General features: G+C 36.9%; 1 protein-coding gene across 1 annotated transcript in view; it reads right to left on the bottom strand.

Annotated features, from left to right (window-relative positions):
• The window catches only part of nrsn1 (neurensin 1), a 56,908-nt gene extending 35,463 nt beyond the window's left edge, over positions 1 to 21,445 (bottom strand). The window contains exon 1 of the mRNA XM_068324001.1: positions 21,352 to 21,445. The gene's annotated coding sequence lies outside the window, so the exon portion shown is untranslated. The remainder of the gene's footprint in view (positions 1 to 21,351) is intronic.
• Between the last annotated feature and the right edge of the window lie 542 nt (positions 21,446 to 21,987).

The raw sequence follows: 21,987 nt of genomic DNA, 5'->3' as shown, positions 1-21,987 counted from the left end.
TGTGTGATATTACTATGTCACATAATGTAATGACCCTGGAATTTTCGTTCTAGTATTTAGAATCTTGAGCTCATTTGAATTTGAGTATTTACTGTATAATGCTGGACACGTCTTGTATTTCACAGATACATGCATTTCTTCTGAATTATTCTGAATTAGTTGAATAGCAGCATCCAAATACATATTTTACTCCAGACATTGATTATAATCCAAATCTTGGTTCCATTGTGCATAGAGGTTTTTTCTACATACTGCACATCACTTTTTCTGTATAGGTTCTCAGTTATGAAGGTCATGGTTATCCAAAGCTATTTAAATCAATCCACTGGACTTTAAGAAAGTTTCTTGAAGACATTTCGCTTCTCATCCAAGTGACTTCTTCAGTTCTCAAGAAGCCTTTTGGATGAGAGGCGAAACGTCTTCAAGAAACTTTCTTAAAGTCCAGCGGATTGATCTAACCAGTTTTGGATGTACTGTACATTACTTTATTGACACCATTCCTCAGTTCATAGCAATTTGGGGCTTGTACCTGAGAATGAATGAAAATGCGGATCATATGAAACTACCTGAATCCACAATCAGTTTCATATTTTTCTTGTCAAGACAGGCAAGCACAGAGAGGTTTTTGACACATTTAATCAAATTTGTCAAGACAACAGTTCACAGGAAAAGGTGGAAAGCATCCTTTAATTATATGATTTTATCTGGAGTAAATTGAATCATTAATGGTTTTACTAAGCTCTGCAATAACCTGTGATAGGAGGGATATTTCTTAATTTAATGCAGCCATAACAGCATGAACAGCAAAAGCAAAAACAATCATGTATTTGGAACTCATATGTTTGCTTCTCATATGCTTGCAGTTCCCAGGGGTCCACTGCAATAGCTTTATTTTGCTTATTACAGTTATTGCATTGATTTCTATGGAGCATTGTTTTCTTTATTACATCTAGGTAAGTGTTATGTGATGTTATGTGATTTGATACATTTAAGGACAAATATTGATCCAGACATATGTCATTATTGTACATCAAACATCTCTCTGGGACTTACACTGAATTGAGCAGCAAATATTTCTTTTTTATGTGACTTAATAATATATAGCCAGCAGATTGTCCGTTTCTTTTATTTAATTATTATTTAAGTTGCCGTATATCCTGTCCAATCATTTTCATGACTGTATTAGACGATTGGTGGCTCAAAAATGCATGAAATAGAAATTAATAGCAAACATAATGTGTTCCAAATTGTGAACACACAGCATATTGTTCAGATGCAACTTTGGACAGAATAAGATACAGCATGAAAATACTGTTACAACTATGACTGCATTTGGCTCAGTAACAGGTTTTTAAAGGCTTTTGTTAAGTACCATTTCTGTTACTAAACATGCCATAGTTTATTTCGCCTCTATTACTTCAGGCTAATGCTGTAGGTGTTGATCATGTAAGCAAATTTGTTGGTGGTTATGATGTTCATGAGACTCCAGCTGGAGTTTTCAAAATTTGAGGAGGTATCCTCAATGCTAAAATTCACAATGTGGTTCCAGGTAAACTCTCCGCCGTTGGACTCTAAACAATAATTATACAATAACCACATCTCTCTGTTCACATCTCTGTCATTTGGTTCCTTTCTCTACTTTTCTTCCTGCAACTTGATAATAGGTTTATAATCAGATGACTGCAGAGGAATTAAGGTTGCAGAGTCCTACACTATTCCCTGGGATAGGAGGACATTCTCAGTGTGTGATTGACTTTGAGTGATCATGTAATGAATATGTGATGACTAGGTTGTACAATGAAGTGGGGGTTTTTTAGTCAATTTGAGCTATATTCATAGATACAATAGTTTCATTGCATTACCTGTTATCAATTTTAAACTTTATGTTTCAATGTGGTTGTCTTCAGATAAATGTTAATGGAAGGCATCCTAAGTGACCCACACCTCTTCAAGGTCTTATACTGTAGGTCTTTTAACAAATTTTAAGGTGGAGTAGCATTATCCCTTCTGAGCTAAGCATGCATTTCCATCTTTCTCCCTGATTTAACTCCTAATGGTAGGAATGGTAAATAAGAACTACAGGACAGACCTATAATCTTATTATCATTGTTCTATACCAGTGTGAGGTAGCATCTTGAACTTGATATGATGCAATGTATGATCCAACCCTTACATGCCACATGGCAATTGATTATTAATCAAAAAAGAGAGTTGCAGTTGGAGTCACCTTCAAGGACAGCTCAGAACAAGACCAGAGTCTCACAAAGATTAAAAGAAGCTCATAAGTTTGATTAATCATTGAATCAGCTAAACTGTGTGATGCACTTTTTGGAGGTATATGTTCTTTAAATGTCTGCACTGTTTTAAATATTGTCCTTGTAAAACATATCACTGTGATAAATGCAACATGACTTTGGTTTAATGGTTTAATGCTCTTATTATGAAATAAGCTAAAGTAGAATGCAAGAAGAAACAAATATGACATATTTGCCATTATTGTCAATCTCAGAATTAAAAGTAATGCTTGAATCAGATAAAGGGATAATATACAGATATTGATTTTGTAAAACTGTAATTATATAACATTACAATTGATACTTTGATTCTCTTATGTATTTAATTTCTCTAACAAATCTAGCTGAAAATATGTGTATGAATTGATAAACTATATACAGTATAATTTGCTATAATGAACAGTTATCTTTTTGTAATTCATTTCTCTCCTGACTGATTTACACCAGCAAATATTTATGGTTTAACTTATAACCTAACCAGCCAAGGATGTAGCTCAGTGTTAGAGCACATGCTTCACACGTGTGCCGCCCTAGGACAGCACAAAGACATCATTAAGGTTATATTTTAGCTAAATTCATCAGGAATATGGATGCTACTTTGAAAACAAGTGAAAATTATTGGGATGTGACTGCAGTGATGGTTGCGGTCCTGTCCTGTTTTGATTAAGACCTTTCACGTTCATATTACATACCAGGCTTTATCCAGAATTATGACCTGGGACCAAACAGAGTGAATGCATCATAAAACTAATTTTCTCAGGGTGAGTTTTATCTCATTGAGGAAAACCATTTTGGCATTAATTATGTTTCTTTGCTCCCTTCCAAAAACGATGTTGCTTGATTGCATTCTTAACTTTATATTTACTACAGTATTCAATGTGACCCTGATAACCACCACATTGTTATGATAAGATTAAGATGTCTGTCACTGAAGCAACTGCAGAGTTTGGGATATGTTGTTCCCAATAGCTGACAGTTTGGCCAGTAACAACACCTCCCTTACTACAGACTGATCTGATTGTTTTCATCAGTCTGTTAAGTTTGTTCTAGTTTTTTAGATGCAACACTGTAAATCTATGACCATCAATTTTCATTCTTGGGTCTAATTCTACAGGTAAATGTGACAGTAAAGATCATATGATTAAGCAGGTCACGGTCAGAACTTGCTGCTGCTAGCTAAAAGATTCTACTCATGACATTAGCATAATATTGAAACACCCCATTTTTCATTAAGTATGCATTAGTAAGGGTGACCTTTCACTCTAAACTACTAACGGGCATTTTGATTATCTAGACTGCATGATAATTACACTAAAGATAAATGACTTTGAAAGAGTATTAAATCATGCTCATGTAATATGGCCATTGTAATCCATGTATTATGCACATATTTCTATTAGCACAAGTAGGCATGGTGTTCTTTCACTGCTAATGTATGGCCTGGAATGTTGTGATTATGAAAGCAACTCCTGTTACTAATGTGTATACAAGATGTTGAGAGAAATGAATGACACAATTTAAAAATGCACAAATATTTGACTTTAAATACGGATTTTACTACTTTCAGGCCAACAGGTAACAGTGACCTTGCTGATGATATTAGGATGACATTTAATAGGAGCCGTTATCACACTTAAAGGGTTTGTCTTACAGTGTGAATGCGAGGCAGAGGTGTTTTCACTGTAGAGTGTCCAGGTGCATTTACCTTAAACTGTACTAATGCAGAGCAGAATTACAGGAAACATTTTCCCTGTTTACTTTAATAATCCTCAGAGTGAATGTCTGCCACCTTTCATAGCTGCATTTCAAATGTAGTGAATGTTAATGTACAATGTATTCATTGAAGAGCATTTTAATTCAGACATACAATAAGTCTTTACAGTCAAAGCAGCATTTTTTTCATTTCAACAGTAATGAACTGTGTGTGTGTGTGTGTGTGTGTGTGTGTGTGTGTGTGTGTGTGTGTGTGTGTGTGTGTGTGTGTGTGTGTTCAACTGCATCTGTCCATCCACTTTAGTTACTACAGCAGTGCAACAAGAGTCCTTTGTGTATAGTTGCCGCTGACTGTGAGTGATGAATTTTGGGCAAAATACGGTGCTACATTACAGGCAACTGCACACACTTGCCCCTACACTGGCTCTGTGTATGCTATGTGCAGAGTTCTATGTATTCTATTTCCATAGCATTTTTCAGTAAGCCTATGTGTTGTTACTTGTTACCATAGTGTACTTGTGGCACTATATTCCCAATGTTTAAATACTTGAAGAATTTATTAGTATTTATATTTATGCTTTCATTTAATAAACTACGAAGGAAGTATATGTCTAACAGCAATCCCCCATGGTTGTACACATTAAATTATGTGTACATGAGTAAAAGAATGTTTTGTTTGTGGTTAGTTCAGAGTCAAGATAAAAACAAACAACCACAAAAATGTTTTTAAAAAACAACAACAAAAAAAACGACCACAGCTATTTTTAATCAATTTGTTTACAGATTTATTAAAAATGAAATTTCAAAAACACACCTGTGCTCATTCAGACTGGAGGCCTATGGCTCTGTAAAGAGGCTCTGCATGAAGCATGGAGTGACGGTAAAAGGCATCCTTAGGAGGGTATCTTAAGGTCATCACCATCCCTCGCAGCTCACTGGAGCCATAAGTTGATAAATTCAGAAGGGCATTTGCCCTTCAAGCCACACAATTTGCTAGCGGCCCTGCCTCTGTTAGGCCTGCCCTAATCTAATGCCAACTGTCTGCCTGTGAAGAAAAATGGAAAAATTGTTTGTGAAAAATGAGCGTCAAACCCTCTTCTCCACCCTCGAGCCCCTAATCAGAAATACGGTCAGCAGCAGCATTTATTGGGCCTGGGAGGATTTCTTATGTTTGGGCCTCTAAGGAGAAGTAAATGCAGGCAATTATAGATGAAGTGATTTAACATGCCAGCGTTCCTTTTCTACATAAGTGGCTCATTGTACGAACAGGCTAAGGGGCCTGGGCAGGATAAGTACCCTATAGCACTACTCCTGTTATGACTGTACCATGGCAATAATTGTTGACAATGTCTTTAAATGGAATACGACAGAGGACATTTATACACTGTGCCATATTTCTTGGACATAGATTTTGAAAATGGTTTCTTGACAAACTATGAGCACGGCCTCCATTTTCAGCTAAAAAAGTGTGTTTGAGTTTGCTGAGATACTAAATCTGTCCTCATCTATTCTTCTGTTCTAAGTGTTATACTTAAAATAATCAAATTGTTATTGAGAAAAAAGAATCAAGTCAAATTTAGTTTTGTACTTTTTTTTTTTTTTACTGTTGTCGTAATCATGCTTAATTTTCTCATAAAAATGAATTAAATTTAGTCAGATGTGTGATTATCTTTTGCTTTTATGAATGAATGCTGAGTAGCACTGTGTTTTTTCAAAATATCATAGCATGGCTGTATCTTTGCTTTATGTTATTTAGTCATGCTTCACACACACACAGACACACACACATACACACACACACACACACACACGCACGCACACACACACACACACACACACACACGTGTGCACGCACGCACACACATACACACACACACACACACACACACACACACATACATTGTAACACTTCCATCAGCGCCTCTTCTGCATGCCTCTGCCATAACTAACTGGATTAGTCAGCCACAATCGATTTGGCTCATGTTATCAAAACCAAACAGCCAATCTCCTCTCCCCGTCCATCTCAGCACCCCAATCCTATTCTGTCTCTACATGCCTGCCTTCCCCTCTCTTCCTTCACTCCATCTGTCCTTTCCTCCTCTCCCTCCATCCTTCCTTTCTTTCTCAACTAACACGTTTGCTCCACTCCTAGTCCTTCTCCACCTTCTCATCCTTCCTTTTACCCTTGCTTTCTGTCAATCTCATTTGTTACGTCTAAATTTGACATCCTCATGCAGCTAAACTTAATTTTCAACATCATTTTTATTCTTTGATCCTTCCTTTCTGCTAGACTTACTCCTTCCTTCTTTAACTTGCTCCATTCTCCTACCCTTTGTAGCATTTTCACACATCCTCCCATACTTACAAACTAACAACTTCACATATTTTCCTCCACTCATCACCATTTCTCCCTTTCCTCCCTTCCTCTTTTTCCTCTCCTGTCCTTCACTATGACTTCTCATTCTGCTCTCCATTTCTCCATGCCAGTGTGCCATCGTTTCTCTCCTCCTTGCCACACATTCATTCATCCGTTCTTTCACTTCAATTGCCAAATCACTCTCTAACAGATGCTGCACTCATTCAGTTGATCTCCCAAGTGTATGGGTGTGTGTCTGCTTGAGTGTCTGTTGGGTCTGTGTAATTATGCATGTGTGTGTGAGCTAGCACGTGTGGGCATGTATGCGTGTGTGTGTGTGTGTGTCTCAGTGGAAAAGGCCTGGCCAAGGCTAATTGCTGCCTCCTACCTGGTGGTGACAGGCCTAATCAAGGATGATGAGCTCAATGTTGGTTTCCCTCTCTCGCCCCTTGTCTCTCACTTCTCTCCCTATTTCTCTCCCTTATTTTGGCAGAAAAATGGATAGACAGCCTCCAGTCCCCCATTATGGGTTGTTTTTGGAAAGTAGAGGAGGATAGGAGGAGGATGGTGAGGGGAAAGGACAGTGGGTGGGAGAAGGAAGGACAAGGCTTTTCATTTCAGCTCACTCCTCTTAAGGGGACAGCATGAGAGCAAAAATTGGTCAGAGTGCTTGAGGGGTAGAGACACACAGGTTGCAATACAATGGGCCTATTCACCTCCTCTCATAAAGTGAAGAGGCCAAAATGATTGAGTGAATGAATAAATGAATGAATACATTTTGTTTCAGGGTGTTTTCAGTGTGCAAAGCAATGAGACAAGATGGGATGGAAGTTTACATGCTTGTCTCTTTCTCTCTCTCTCTCTCTCTCTCTCTCTCTCTCTCTCTCTCTCTCTCTCTTTCTGTGTGCGTGCGTGCGTGCATGTGTGTGTGTGTGTGTGTGTGTGTGTGTGTGTTTGAGCCTGATTGCATTGCATTGTGTCATGTTCAGTTTGTTTACTTTGACATAATCAGTCCTTTTCCTCTTTCTGTGTGAAACACACATCTTATTTAATAAACACACCTGTATGCATGTACCTGTTTTACGCACTAATGTTGACACCTAATTTATTGATGCTTGCTTTTACATATACTTTCTCTGCAATAACAAATTCAGGTGCTGAATAATAGTTGACAGTTGTATTTAGTCCTGTTTCAATAATCTTCATAGTGTTATAAACAACTTCTTGGATGAAAACAACATAAAAAGAAAGATCAAAATTCTGTTGATGCACATTTATATAGCTGACTTGATGGCATGATATTTCCTTTTGTATTGAACTGTCTCTTGCATGCTTGTCAGATTCAATTTGAATTGATGATCTGGCCTTCAGTTATCTTCCCTCTTTATCTATGAAATCAAGTAAACGACGATGTACATTTCTCGTTTAAATATTTCTTTTAACTCAATCTCAATAAGACATACGTGGTCAATACTTAGGAAACAATTTATTTCTGTAAATTTAAATGTTAAAACACAACTTGTGGATTTTGTCTGTCTTTTAGAACCAAACATCCAGGTCATGTTTACAGCACTGAAAAGATAAATTTAGTCAGAAACTGGAGATGTACTTTAATATGGAGTAATCACAAATATGATAGAATTCTACTACTTTCTTCACCCCATAAATTCAAGCAGTTTCTTGGATTTATTAACTTCTCTGATATCTCATCCCCAACATCAAATCCTAGAAAAATCCCATTCCCATTCCTGACTAACATTTTGAGAGTAAGATGTTTAGACCTTTAAAATGATAGCCATCAAAGCCTGTAGACCTGAAGGAAGTGGAGGTCTTCTTGTGCAAAGGAGAATTTCATCATGTCAAATTTAGCTGGAAGCCCTTCATCCAAGTATATCTGTTGTGTGTGGTTCTCTCTGTCTCTCTCTCTCTCTCCCTCTCTCTCTCTCTCTCTCTCTCTCTCGCTCTCTCTCTGACACCATCTATTTTCTTAAATATCTCTTGCTCTCTGGGGCTTGTCAACTACAGACAGGATTCACATGGATGGCTATCTTTAAGTATAGGCCACCCCTGCATATTGAGGTATTCTCTGGCCTTTTTGAACCAAGGGTAATGGAGATTGAACAGATCTCTATGGTGGCAATCTTTAATTTATATTCCAGATTGTAAAATGGAAGAATATTGCTCATTCTATGTCTGAGCCTGAAAAAGACAGATTGTGGTATGTGGTGAGAAAAAAAAAAAAAGTAAAAAAATAAAAATAAATAAAATAAAATAAAATTAAAAAAAATAAAAAATATATATATATGTATACGGCAGCGTAGAGCTGCCACACCAAGAAAATAAAAACCGGGACGTATCACGTTATTTCGTGATACGTATCTCGGAATTTCGTGATAGTATCTCGGAATTTCGTGATAGTATCTCGGAATTTCGTGATAGTATCTCGGAATTTCGTGATACGTATCTCGGAATTTCGTGATACGTATCTCGGAATTTCGTGATACGTATCTCGGAATTCCGTGATAGTATCTCGGAATTCCGTGATAGTATCTCGGAATTCCGTGATAGTATCTCGGAATTTCGTGATACGTATCACGTTATTTCGTGATAAAATGTTATGTTGACCCCGCGACCTGCGTTTGCGGATTAAGCGGTTTAGAAGATGAATGAATGAATGAATGAATGAATGAATGTCATGTTGACATGATGGAGCTTGTATCCATGCAGCCGGCTGTGTCCCTCCAGCTCATCAATGAGGAACGACCCTCAAGAGGGTCCGACTCGTTTTTCCTCCGGTATAGCCCCATCTTTTTCAGGTGTCGTCTTAGGGTACGCATGCTTATATAAATGTCATCCACGGAGCCCAATAACTGTAAAATCTCACCATGTCTCAAGCCAAGCATGAAATATAATTCAATGGCATCATGTAAAGGAGCCATGATTTACTGATGGCCAGCAGACAGTAAATAAAACCACTTTAAAAAGTCCTATCATGTTATTTCGTGAAACGTATCACAAAATAACGAGATACGTATCACAAAATTACGTGATACTATCACGAAATTCCGAGATACGTATCACGAAATTCCGAGATACTATCACGAAATTCCGAGATACGTATCACGAAATAACGTGATACGTCCCGGTTTTTATTTTCTTGGTGTGGCAGCTCTACGCTTCCGTATATATATATATATATATATATATATATATATATATATATATATATATATATATATATATATATATATATATATATATATATATAACAATTTTTCCAGGGACAGTATATGACAGCCAGTAATCACCTGGGCAACCTTGATGACCCTCTGGAGCGCTAGTCTCTGTGCCATTGTGCAGCTCCCATACCATGCACAGAGGCCTTAGGCGAGGATGCTCTCGGCAGAGCAGCTGTAAAAGGCCACAACAAGCTTTTGAGACCCCCCAAAAAAGGAATTCAGGGACCCTCTCCACGCCGACAAAGTTGATGCGCAGTGGCTCAATGTCCTGTTTGTTTTTTCTGAAGTCCACTATAAGCTCCTTGGTCTTGGCTGTGTTGAGCAGCAAGATGTTGGCTTTGTACCACATTGTCAGCCGCTGAATTTGTGCCTAGCTGCTGAGGTGGGCATGGCTGATGACACCGTGGAAAAACACTGAGAAATGGCTTCTGGGAGGACCGGTCAGGACTGTGACATTAACCATTTTTTTTGATTCCCACTTTTGTTATCACCTTAAACTTACAGCTTTCAACAAAATTCAGTGACAATATGATTTGCAGGTCTTGTACATTTCCATGGCCAATTTTATCATTCTATTATCGTAAATCAACATGCACAATGAGAGCATGTACAGTGGAGTCACACATCAACTCAGTCTGTTACACAAATGTGCTTCTTTTTTGCTGAAGGTGCTCTTTCAACACTTATAAATGCAATCATGAGAGTATCAGATGGAGGGAAAAGTGAAGAAGTAAATTGGTCCAAAAAGGAATTTGAAGAGCATTCTATTTTCATCAACATGCATCTCACCAAGCTATTTTTGATGCGTGTAAAGCTGATGGCTAAAGACACCACACGCAATGAAACACACCTTCAAAAGAGTATTGGGTCCCCCATAATACTACATTACGGAACACTCCACTGATAATAAAACTTTCCTTTTTGCCCTTACAGCAGTAACAGAATTTGAACTATGATATACCATAGCAATGACAAGTCCATCAGAGCTAATTGATTCTACTATTTCTTCATTTCCAAACAACAATGTGTTGGGCCACTGAGAATGATATGGCTAGATTTATCAAGCGCTGAGCGAAGAGTTGTGGGCATAGCAGGTTTAGAAAATGTAATCTTGGATCAATTTATAGAACTGTGGAGATAAAAGCAAAGTAGAGGTTTATACTTAAATGGATTATGTTTATGGCATATATCTCACAGGCCATAACGTTAGACATACAGAGCTGAAATCTGCGGCCTGAGGCAAAATAACACTGAAGGAGGATCAGAAAAAGACACTAATGATTTACAGAGCTCTTTGAAGCCTTCACCAGCACATTGACCTCCTTTGTCCATCACTGAAACATTTGTATGGGCATAAACTGCTTGTGTGCTTGTTTGTTGTACTTATTTGTGTGCATGTGAGTGCAGCTGTGGCATACCTATAGTTGACTGGGTTCAGTTATTTGTAAAAACAAAATATTAAATCAAAAATAATTAGAAATGAATGACAGGGGTTGCCTGCAGAGAGGTATTGTTGGCCTGAAATACAGCTGTAAAATCCAAAGGGTTTTTAATGAGATGGATGAGAAATGTATTTGTCAGCCTCAGTTATTTCCTGACATATTGAGATTACAGCAAAACAAAACAAAAAATTACAATACTCCCAAATGTTTGCAGTTTTAAATAAAAACAGTAAACACAGTTAATGGTCTTGGGAGTGAGATGGAAAACTGTGTTTTACATATAGAAAGTATATTATATCATATTATATGTTACACAAAAATATTACAATAGGGATTATAGTGCAGGCATATAACAAAGTGATGATGATGACAGAGACTTGATTCCATTGACATAGACTCCAACTGGCAACTTCCACACTATCTTACAGTAAGAACTACTCCCATCCTGTTACCACCTCCTAGGTCTGATACTCTGCCTCTGGCTGTGCTTTGTTTGATGGAGACCAATAAAACCTTAATGCAGACAGCTAGTCTTTTCAACTCAGCATAATGCCACAGGAATCCTGTACCTGCTTTCAAGTCCTCATCTTCTGTCCTCTGCTGGGTTCAGTCTGTGTGTGTAGTGTCCGGCTGTGGGGTGTGATAACTCACCCTATAAACCCAGTCAAACCAGCTTAATTCTCTCTGTGTCAGAGTAAAGCTTCAGAATCGTCCATTTTGTGGTTGAAAAATCAGAATGTTCATTTGACTTCCAGCAGGGAGATGGAGCACCATCTAAAGCAAAAGATTCTCTCTCACCCCCCTGTTTTTTATGATAAGTATACTATGCTTTTCATCTCGTTCTATGGTTTGGCCTTCCTTTGCCAAAGTTATTTTTCTCTCATTAGTTTCAAACTTTCTCCCTTTTTTCCTTTTTCTTCGTTGTGTCTAGTATCGACTTGCAGACATTAAATAAGGGATATAGCTTTTGATGGCCCCAGCCAGCAGCCCCTGCAAAGCCTAGTGAATTCTGTCCACCCATCAAATAACAGTAAAATGAATCCCTCAGCATTTGATTTAGTCGTGTCAAAAGGCCAATGAAATGGACTTCTGTGACACCATATCCTCTGTGTGCAAGGAAATTGGAACAAAATTTATTTAATTTTTATAGGAGCTTTTATATTGTGCCTCCACATTGCCAATCTACTTTTTGCCATTTTGCAATATCTTACTTTGTAGATTCAGAGATGTTTTGATTTTTTTGATTGGGTATGAATCTTTATCCTTATTAAACTCTGATCTCACCCTTTCCATCAAATTAAAGGTTGGACATGTGAATTTTCAGTGAGTAGCTTCTATTTGAAGATCAACTTGAAAAATATCTATCATATATAAATTAAATTTGACACATCAATGAATTATTTCCTGTTTATCTGCATCTATCACCCACAGAACACAACCCTCTAAAGGCTCATTTATACTTTGCATATAAAAATACACACATCTCAAATTATGTTTTCATTAAAGCTCACATATTTCAATATATTCTTAACATTGGAACTGATACAGCCACATAATGAGCCAAGCGTTTCAACAACAATAAAAATGGTAACAAATGGAGCGGTTATGATATTTTCTCTAGCAAATAAAAACTAGGAAAAATTAATGCCGATATGTTTTCAGTGGTGTGTCTGTGAGGTCATAAAATATATGATGATCAGTGGATGGAGACTTTTTTCAAGTATTTTTTCTTCGTTGTTGTGCCCACATACTTTAAATGTGACTATCATGAATTATGACTACATGCACTGCAATGACCAATTGGGGATGGTACTTAGTTGTGTCGGTTTCTTCCATATCAAAGGCCAGTTTTCTATGTTAGTTGGGCTGAAATAATAGGTGGGCAACTTGGACAATCAGTGGTCCAGAGGTTAGCACTAGTACTGTTTCTTAGTTGCCTGAAATGCTACGCAGGTGAGGAGCTTAATAGCTGCCATTTACAAATAAGAAAATAGTTTTGTTCAAATTTAAATTAAAAATCTAGGAACAAACATAATTAAAATGTATGTCTATTCCTGCTCACTACAGGTATGTGTCCTGAGTGAGCATCTAAATGCCTGTCCACCCATATCCATAAACTTTAAGAAAACAGAAAAAACCTAAAAAAAAAAAATAGACAAGTAATCAAAAAAGATGCAATATACAGTAAGCCTTATTCATATTTACATTTAATGTTGAGTTAAAATTAACCACTAGATAAGGTACTTACAGAAGAAAAAGTCTGCAATCTGCAGTCAATTTCAGTTATATTTCACGCCTCCTGTTTTTACATAAGACATATGACCATCACAATGATATCTGGCATAAAATATTAGAGAAAAAGTTGACGGTAACCATAAGCAGGTATTTAGTCTGATAAAACCTCATATTAAAACATTACAGGAAGAACAGATTATCTGATGCCACTGCAGTTAATATTTCTCACGGAATTCAACATCTTCAGAAACTCATCAATGTAGCAAATACTTTGCTTTTTAATACCTTAATCAATATCTTGATTAAATTACAAAACAGTCAATAGAGAATGTGTGCTTGCATGTTTGAAAGACTAACGTTTACTTTATGTAGTCCTGGCTGATGCATGTTAATTACAATAAACCTGTGTAATTCATTAAGGCTGTCTGTGGAGAATGTGTGAACACTTTTAAATAATGAACTTAATTATGTTTTTTTGGAAAACAAAAAAATATAATATCATCAGTCAATTCAAGATTTTGAATGTATTGTTTCCATGTACAATGAAAAAAAAATTGTTCAATGTAATTTTTTCTCCTGTAAATAATGGATACAAAGATATAACCTGTAAAAATAACAAAGCCACAGATATGTTACATAAAAGACACACAAACCATTTTTTGGAGCAACACAAACACTGTTTGTGTTTCCAAACACAAAGCAATCAGCCTCCCCATATACATATGAACATTTTTTTTTCTTCCATGAATAGTCTTCGTACTGACTGTCTCAGAGATTCCCTTCCCTTCCCATTTATAGTCTTCTCTTTTTGTTTTTCTTGCATATAGTTTGCCTTAGAAAACCCTGCCAAGGCAAAGTCAATTGGATTCAGAGTTGCTTCCATGTTAGGATGGAAAAACAATGATTATATATATGTGCAAATCAAATATACATTAGCTTTTATAACAAAGCACTTCACCAGACCTTTTTCAGAATCACGGATCACAGTGGGACACAAATTACATTATATAATTAACATATACATAAAATAGAATGCATGGACCAAACCCAAGATCTTCATCAAACCCACAATCCCCTAACTAATGTATGTTTGACTGCGGGCCATAGTTCTTCAACCTCAACATTTACCATAAAATTACATCTACAGCAAATTGAACAGTGAGCTCAGAACCTAACAGGCCTAAGCAGAATTGAAATATCAAATGATTGTTATTGGACTCTATGTTCATTAGTGTCTGCAGAAATTGAATTATTTGAGACTACATTGTTGTTCAATAATTAGCTCATTAGCATGGATACCACAGTGCTGGAAGGCCAAGCAATCAGACCAACAATTAGCCATCAGCATAAAGACTGAGATTGGGGCCATGCAGCAATGGCAGCTCATGACAGTAGTGGTCAACTCATTTCCATTACAATCAATTAGTGCTTGACATAATTTAGTTTAAAGGAAAAAGAATCATTGAATAATGAAACACTACAAATAATCTAGCATCTGTTTGAGTTTGCCCTGATGGAATAGACTGAAGAAGCTGCTAATTTCTGTTGAAAAGAATGCTTGCGTCACTGAACAATTGGATTTACTATTTATGTAGGTCCTAATGACCTCTTAGCTGTAAAAATCTTCTTTTTAAAAAAAATTTCAATCATGACAGTGATTTATTGTCATTTGAACTGCATGCAGAATGTGAACAGTAGTTCATATTTCAAGTTTGTGACATTCATTTTAGCATCGTCTATATACAGATATCTTCGATTACTGCTTAAATAACTATTATCCAATTTATGCCTGAAAGAGATGAAAATGTTTTGATAGATGTAAATTTTGGGTAGGTTTCCAATGTAGTATACACAATTAACAGTATCGGTATGGCTTAGGTGTATTTATCATTTCGGTCTCTTTTCATATCATAATATACTCAAGTGACTTCATTTTCAGTAAACCTGTGACATTAAATATCTGTGTGTCCTGTCTGTCGGAATTGCCTTTCCATAGCCTTGTCAATAAACCACATCAAACAGATTGTGTGTGTGTGTGTGTGTGTGTGTGTGTGTGTGTGTGTGTGTGTGTGTGTGTGTGTGTGTGTGTGTGTGTGTGTGTGTGTGTGTGTGTGTACATTTACTGTATGACAAAACCAATGCTGTCGTTCCCAGAGGAGTGTTTCTACCGTCTGGAGGCAGAAGTAACGCCAAAGAAATTTGTGTCACCAGGGTATACCAGAGGTTACCCACCCAAGTCTAGGTGTCAGTGGCAAATCCGAACTGCAGAGAACAATGCCATATCTGTGTTTTTTCCTTCAGTTTATGCACTTTTCTAAATGTGTAAATCAGACTGGAAACTGTCTCCGCAATGTAAGCCTCCAGACTGATCATAACTGAAATGGCAATTATTTTCTCATTGTTATAAAGTCATGAAAACTTGCCCACATCCCTACATTTAATGAGGTTGAGCCATTCAATATTGGTTTAAAGACCAGTGAAGATTGCACAGAAATAATTACATCTCTCAATTTCTGTGGGCTTGTCAAGTCGGTGCTTTGTTGCTCACAGTTTATTTATTTATTTATTTATGTTTGCATTTAACCTGCAACCGATGATCTGCAGATTATTGTTAATTGTCTAAACAAATTTGATGTAAACCACTTAAACCACATAAAAAAGACCAGACTACAAAGATTTGTTCGTCTCAGTTTGTACAAAACTACACAGTACACATTCCAGGCTTTTTCACATATAGTTTACTTTCATATTAAACTCACGTGAGGGTTCATGCAAATGTGTTATGCTTGGAGATATGACCAGCATGTATCCAAACCTCTGGATGATTATGTGGGATTTACAATGTACGATGATGCACATAACTAATTTCACAGCCAAGAAATTTACCTGGCCCAGGGTGGAAGAAATAAATTGAGAAGCTGAAGACTGGAAGCCTTAAAAATGTAAGTCTATGCATTCCTCTTACACTTTTTGTCATGGGTTATATATATTCGAACAAGTAACACAATAACATTCCGGAGGAAAAGTCCAATATCTAATATAAACACACAAATTCTGTTTTTTCGTGCATGAACCATTAACCTTTTAACCTTAAGGTCAAAAGAGTGCAGTCAGCCTCTGAAGGACATATGAGGAAAAAACCTGAACAGTAACTTTATTTTCTGCAATCCTTATCTCATATTTTATTGCAAATGTTAATTAGTAAACATTACTTACAGTTAATTGATTCATTATTTACATCTGACACATGTATATCATTCCCAGAATAGACGGCATGAATAAAAAGCATTGGATACTCTGAACAACGGGGGCGGGGGGGGGGGCTACAAAAACTACGATTGAAATTAAAAATTGCATCAGTGTAATAAAATGCCACCTTTGATTTACTTTTTCCTGTTGTTCAGATGCTTCTTATACTATAAAGTATGCCCTCCTCACCACAATTCAAACTCTGCTTGGGATGTGAATTGTAGCAACAGAGCTGTTACCCTTTATTCATTTATCAGTTCAGACAGTCCCACTAGATGTTCTTGCCAACAACCTCTATCAGCAGCTTGTGTGAAGGTTTTCAAAGGTAGAAGGATTATAAGAGTAACAAAAGAAGGGCCACTTGGGTAATGCTATCTGGAGATTACTACTCTAAACACCTTGACACAAAAATATGATCATGCTGCAAACCTATTAAACAGATTGCTGGTCATTCAAAAGGCCTTGAGATTTGCATTACGCAAACCATATTGTGGAACTCCTCTGTACAAAATTTGACCTTCCCGTAACCAGGATATTCCAGGAAATTAACATCCTTTTTGCAGAGGGGCCTGGCTTTTTAGTGGTCATTGACTTATCAGTTACCATCAGCATTATACACAGATGTAATATATGACAATACAAGGGGTTAATTTCTCGTTACATCCAGCTAAGCGGTGATGTATTGTAATTGTCAGTGTTTGTGTGTTGGTCCATCCGTCCATCCTTCCGTCCACCAAATATCATCACAACCGTTGCAGGTAGAACGATGAAACAAAAAGCATATTACTCGGGCGGCCAAGGGGATGAAAATGAGATGATGACCTTGACCTTGAGAAAACTATTTCAAGGTCAAATTTCAACTTTTGTACATTTTTTGCACACATCTCAGGAAGCGGATAAGATAGATAGAAGTAACAAAAGCTGTTATATTGAGAGAGACAAGGGAATTAAAATTATATCACAACCTTGACCTTGAAAAACTAGGCCAAAGTCCAATGTTCACTTTTATACGTACTGTATTTAGATGCACATCTCAGAAACCTGATAAGATATAATCACAAAACAAATAACAGCATTTTCAGGAAGCCAGAGGCACGAAAATGTGATGATGTCGTGGGATGTTGCAGTCTCTGGCTGCCTTGTTGTCTTTGCACTCTGTCATGTTGTTGACACTAACTATGGGCCAAGAAATGGTATTTGGGCATTATCTTTCCCCTTTTTTACAGGAAACAGACACACACGCACGTACGTACGCACGCACGCACGCACACACACACACAAAACACACAAATTTAATGACAGAAATGCAAATGCAGTACCACACAGAGACATTCAATGAATACAAGCAAACACACATACCCTTTTGTCTTAAAAAAGTCAAATAAAGAAAAGCCTTCACATACACTGGATATGTGCATGAGCAACCATCAGCAAATAGGGAGTGAGGGCACTCTGTGGAGTCATCCAAGGGCCAGTGGAGGGATTGATTGTCTGCTGGCCAGAGGATTAGGAATGTGTTCAGCCTCCTACAGTCCAACTGGGTTTATTCTGCCATCTGCATTATGTGAGGCAGTTACATATTCTGTTAAGAATATGTGTTAAGTGTTATCATTTGGGTGTTAAGAACACCCAAATGATACCTCAGCAGAACATGTGAGTGGGCAAGCAGGATACATGCAAGGACACACATACACTTACCATATATATGTACACAGTCGTTCATATCATCACAGCCTATAAGCAGCTTAAGAAAAGTGTATTGAGTTAAGATTGTGTTACACACACACACACACACACACACACACACACACACACACACACACACACACACACACACACACACACACACACACACACACACACACACACACACACTTGGACTTAGTCTTCTTATAAAAATATAATTACAATATCTTTTGATATCTATCGAGTCAATAGTAAGGGTTTCAACAGTGACACACAAGCCACAGTAAGCACAGACAGCCTTGTTAAAAATGTAGATAACTCCTCAGGCTAGTTGGCAACTCTCTGTATGTAGTGATTGTTTGTGTCTGTTATTTTAAAAAGAAATATATTTTTCTAACATGGTTATATAAGCTCTTATAGTGAGAAATCATTATCTTTCGCAATCATCATGTTCCGTGGACAGTAGTTATAGTCACTATCAAATAACAAATGACATGGTACATACAGTATATAAATGGTGTATATTTACTGAAGAATGAAAACTTCTGACAGCACTTGCATTCAAAATGTAATTTCCTCCAAATGTCATCTTTGGCAGTTATGATGACAATGTTATTCCAGCCAAAATGTTATGGTTTGATTACAATCTTTCAAACACAGAAGAAAGCAACTCTCACTTAAACACCATTTTGCTGTAACAGATTCATCTTTAAATGGGCATAAACTACATAAAATGTAATTATCATATCCACATTTGTTCTGACATTCTTGTATTGCAGTACAGTATTGTGATAAAAACCTATTTAAAACAAAGCAAGAAGCAGCACAAGAATACTCTCTGCAATTCCCAACCGACTCTCAAGAATCCCACCCAGGACATTTGAGCCCTGCTCCAAATTAGCAAATCTCTACAGTGTAGGCCACACTTCAAGACAGAAAGACACTCATAAAACATAGTCTTAATTGCTCTGTTACATCTGATACTATGTCCCCAATGTGCATTATTGTCCCCTATTAAATGCTAATATCATTCAAAGAAGTTTGCAATAAGGTATCTCTCATTAGGGCCAAAACATGGCAGAATAACATTAGAGAGAAGAGCAATTAACTTAAGCACACCTCACCTATGCATTTGAGGCCTGTGCCAAATGGCCTTAATAAGAGCGAAGAAAGAAAAAAAAGATACCACCAATTTATTAAAAAAATACTACAGTATGTTCATTAATGGCTCAGAGGTTCATTTGCATTCCCTTTCCATTAGCAGACATTATGTCCCTAGTACATCTTTACACCCCTTGGTTTCAGCCCAGGACTATAAATCTATGGTAACTTTGCCATCAATTTACCACCACTTATCAGCAGAAGTACATTTAACTTGGCAATGGATGCAGTTGTGTGGCTTTTCACTTACGCTCATTCTTTGACTTGCATGTTCAACTTATTCTCCTTGCTTTTAGCATTGTAATGTATTCTTATTCTTTTGAAATTAAAAGTAAAAACCAAAAGGCCAAGGACAGGAGAGTAGCAATTTAGATATTTTACTACATTTCATGTCATTGCCCTTGATGTCTCCTTTTTGGACAATGTCAGTGGTAGTGTCAAATCAAATTGTTATTGGAGGATCTGAAAGAACAAAGAAAGAAAGAAAGAAAGAAAGAAAGGAAGAAAGAAGAGGGAAACATTGAGAAGAAAAAGAAAAGAAGAATTTCCTGAATAGCCAGTAAACAGTCATTCATTAAATAACAAACAGGGTTGTTTGCCCTCATTTTACCCTTGTCATTACAAAAATCCACTGTGATTGTCATGATTATAGAATAGAGTACTGTAATAAAATACATGTGTATATTTTTTCTAAAGAAAGAAAACTATATGTTAAAGAAACGCTCCATGATGATGCTCAATATCTTCATCGAGGACACTTCAACGCGGAGACTACAAGAGCAGGGAATCAAAACTCTGACCTTCTTATAAGTTTAAGACCACTCATACTACCAACAGTGAGTCAAAATAAAATATCTTTCGACTGGTAATCAATAAAAGAACCCTCAAACTTTCTGTACCGAATGTCCCACGACCTGGGACCGGGTCGCGACCTGGTGGTTGGGGACCATTGACATAGACGGATGTAACAGAGAATCGGGTAATTTTTCAAAATAAAACATCTTTCAGACTTCGAAATCAATAAAACGGAAGTTATGTAAATACTTTTTTCTTTCTGTGCGGCTCTGTACCAGTACGCAGCCTCATAACTGATTGTCTTCATGCTCTATGATTGGCCAGTCACACACAGCGCCCGCCCCTCCCTAGAGAAATACATCACTGCTTTTCTTCAGCTTGCCTCTATTTTGGTCTATTTAAGGTTACTTGGTGAACTTGTTTCTTGATTTGTTTTGTTGCACGTATGCAGTGCATTTCATCAGACAGAGCTGAAAAACTACTCGTGTCGCATCGGTCACTGCCTCCACTCCAGTCGTTTTTTGGGGTTTTTTTTTAACTTCATGCTCTTAGTTTGACATTTTAATCACTTCAGTTCAAATTAATAATTTGTATACTGTATATTTTAATGGTTACATAATGCGCACACACATGCTTTCTCTCTGTCTTTTTCTCGCTCTAAAAAAAAAAATTAAGAAAAGAAGAAAAAAATAGAAAGCTGTGTTGAGTATGACAATTTTTGTTCACGCATACTTTGTAGTTCATAATTTCCTATTGCATGCATTGTATTTATTAATGCACTTCATGTTCTGAGGTCATTAAAAAGTTGTTCTGTAAATAGTTCTTTTGCTATTGTGAAAAGCATTGAATCTCAATTCTGAGGCTGTTCTGTAAATATTCATTCATGCACTTAAGAATATTCATGTTCTGAGGTCACAAAAACTTGTCCTATAAATAGTTCTCCTACTTTTGTTATCAAAAACATTGATTTCTATCTCAATTTTGACGCTGCTCTGCAAATAGTTTTGAATAAACAACTTCTGATCAATCCATATCAATTTCAGACTTAAAATAATTTACCGATTTAAGCCCCACCTATTTCTGGTCAAACCATACCCACTTCCGCGCATTACGAGTACAGATACGGATACAGATAATTCAGATGATTGGACAGATACAGATACAGATAGTGGTGTACTCACTCATCCGTAGTGACTACCACTACTGACACATCCAAACTTCTTCTCTTCTCTTCTCTTCTCTTCTCTTCTCTTCTCTTCTCTTCTCTTCTCTTCTGTAAGCAGAAGGAAAAAGGGAGAAGGTTCATCTGATTGCAGTGTAGAAGTCATTTTAAGAAGAATGTGTCAAGCAAGAATCAAATTTGATTTTAACTAATTCAGAGCGATGACTGATTTAGACACTTTGATGTACGTATGGTGTGTCAAAGGTGTCTTATGTTCCGTGTTGAGTGAGGAACTTGTGTTCAGTCAGTGGTTGTTTTAAATCACGTATATTTTGCAAATGTTCTTACATATTATTTGTTTTTGAAACATGAGTTCCTGTTCGCATAAATCTCTTTTAAATTTTATGTCAACGTGACTATCTTGTATATTGACTATATGAATAGAATTGATTTTAAAAATCTCTTCTCTTAATGAAATAACTTATCTCCTACTAATTACCAAATGCATTGGCATTGAGGACAGACAACTGACGGACTTTGCAGCTTTGGGTGGATGTTATTTGTTTGATAGCCTGCAGGGGGCAGACAAGAGCTGCACAAGCAGGTCTAATGAATAAGAAGTATTTCAGCACTTTTTCATCTGATATTAGAGGGG

Source organism: Antennarius striatus, chromosome 9 (assembly GCF_040054535.1).
Source record: "Antennarius striatus isolate MH-2024 chromosome 9, ASM4005453v1, whole genome shotgun sequence".
Classification (NCBI taxonomy): Eukaryota; Metazoa; Chordata; class Actinopteri; order Lophiiformes; family Antennariidae; genus Antennarius; species Antennarius striatus.
This window is presented reverse-complemented; position numbering and strand designations above follow the sequence as displayed.